The following is a 2376-nucleotide window of genomic DNA, read 5'->3' on the forward strand; positions in this document are numbered from 1 at the left end:
TTTTAAAATCATAATTATGAGAATAAAAGTCATAATTACGAGTTTTAATGTCATATTTTCGAGTTTTAAAGCCATCATTACGAGAATAAAAGTCATAATTTTATAAGTGACATGCAGTCTGGCTTTCTTAAGGAGAGATCTATTCACAATAATCTGAGACTGGTTCTAGATTTGCTGGACTATGAACATCTGGTGGAGGACGATGGAGTCATTTTCTTTTTGGATTTTTACAAAGCCTTTGATATGGTGGAACACACCTTTATCTTAAGATCATCCGCTGGATGCTGTCTGTAAATGGTTGTAACTTTATAGACAGAAAATGTAAATGACCTCAATTCTCTTCCAAAATGATAATTCCTCTATAAAAAAAAAATCAAAGCCAAATATCTTTCCTATCCACTCCCACAAAAAACTAAAGAAATTCATTTCAAAATGATGTTATGCAATTTATCCTTGCATGACTTGCTGCACAAGAAATTTAATATAGATACCAACTCATGTGCATTCTGTAATTCAGATATCAACAGCAAAACACCTTTTTTAATTGCAATTTCATTAATGCTTTTTGGAAATATTTTCAGAGCTGGATTATACAGTATCTAAGAGTTCTACCCCACCTTTAGGTTTTACTATAATAACATTTGGTCTGCTAACAGGGAGTTTTAAATTATGGTAACAACTTAATCCTTATGACAAATTTTTTATCCACAAATGCCGTTTCCTGAAAATTACCCCCATGTTCAACATTTTTTTTAAATGGAATAATTTTATTTAAGGAAGTGCTTAAACACTGCAACCTTCCAAATGCCCAATCCTTATACCAGTATAGCTTATTTTAAGACTTGAAACTCCTCTTGCATTTGTAACTTTTTTTATTTTGCAGTTTCCTCAAATTGTTCATTTTCTTTGTTAATTATATTTCTATTCATTATTTTATGCATAGCTTTTTATCATATGAACTGTGAACATGTTTTATTTGTTGTATGCCTTGTTATATACCGGTGATTCTGTGCTGCTTGTCCTGTTGGACCTCACAGCCGCCTTTGACACCATGGACCATGAGATCCTCATTGCTAGGTTGGAGCAGTGGGTGGGTGTCACAGGATCAGCCCTCAGTTGGTTCAGGTCCTACCTCACTGACAGATCCTTTTGTGTCTCCATCAAGGATTTTAGTTCTGCAGCAGCAGAGCTTAAATGGGGGGTTCCGCAGGGGTCCGTCCTGGGTCCCCTCCTATTCTCTTTATACCTGCTGCCGCTTGGTGCTATTTTCCAGAAACACAACATGCACTTCCACTTCTACGCCAATGACTGTCAAATTTACTTCCCCCTAAGACACAATGGTACATGCTCTATTCAACCGCTGCTCAACTGCCTGGCTGACATCAGGGACTGGATGGCTTTAAACTTCTTAAGTTTCAATGAAAAGAAGTCTGAAGTCATGTTGTTCCCTCCCAACGACACGATCACAAACCACTGCATCGACCTCTCCGCTCTAACCCTGTCAGAAAAAAAGAGTCACTAATCTGGGAGTGATAATGGACCCTTCCCTGAAACTTAACAATCATGTAAACATAATTGTTATATCATGTTTCTTCCAACTGAGGCGGCTGTCTAAACTGAAGCCCATATTGTCCAAAAATAACCTGGAGACAGTAATACATGCATTCATTACATCTAGGCTTGATCACTGCAATTCACTCCTGTTTGGTATCAGTCAGACCTCCATTGCACGACTACAACTGGTCCAGAATGCAGCAGCCCAATTTTTAACCAGTACAGGCAAAAGAGAGCACATCACACCAGTTTTGGCCTCCCTGCACTGGTTACCGGTTCACTTTCGAATCCAGTTCAAAATACTCCTGTATGTCTACAAATCACTGAACAGTGTCGCCCCCTTCCATCTCTCTGATTTGCTACAACCGTATGTCCCTCCACGTTCCCTGAGGTCAGCGGACCAGTTGCTCCTCACAGTTCCAGGAACTCGTCTTAAGCGCAGAGGTGACGGGCCTTCTCTGTAGCAGGACCAAGACTTTGGAACGAGTTACCTCTGCTTGTCAGACAGGCCCCCTCCCTCTCGGTTTTCAAGTCCCGTTTAAAAACTCACTACTATTCAGTAGCTTTCAACACCAGAGGATCTGTGTTTTGATCCATTACGCTCCACAATGGTTTGTCGTCATTATCTGCATCGTTTTTATGTCTATATTTCTGATTTATTTCATTTTGTATTTTGCTTTGTGTGTTACCTGTTGTTCTGTCTGTACATCACTTTGGTTGGCCTTGTCGCTGTTTTAAGTGCTCAATAAATAATATGGTATGGCATATTACGTTCTGTATTTTTTTTTCAATAAATAAAAAAAAAAAATAATATATATATAT

The sequence above is a fragment of the Nematolebias whitei genome, chromosome 23, assembly GCF_014905685.2.
Source record: "Nematolebias whitei isolate Nwh7 chromosome 23, NemWhi1, whole genome shotgun sequence".
NCBI classification, from domain to species: Eukaryota; Metazoa; Chordata; class Actinopteri; order Cyprinodontiformes; family Rivulidae; genus Nematolebias; species Nematolebias whitei.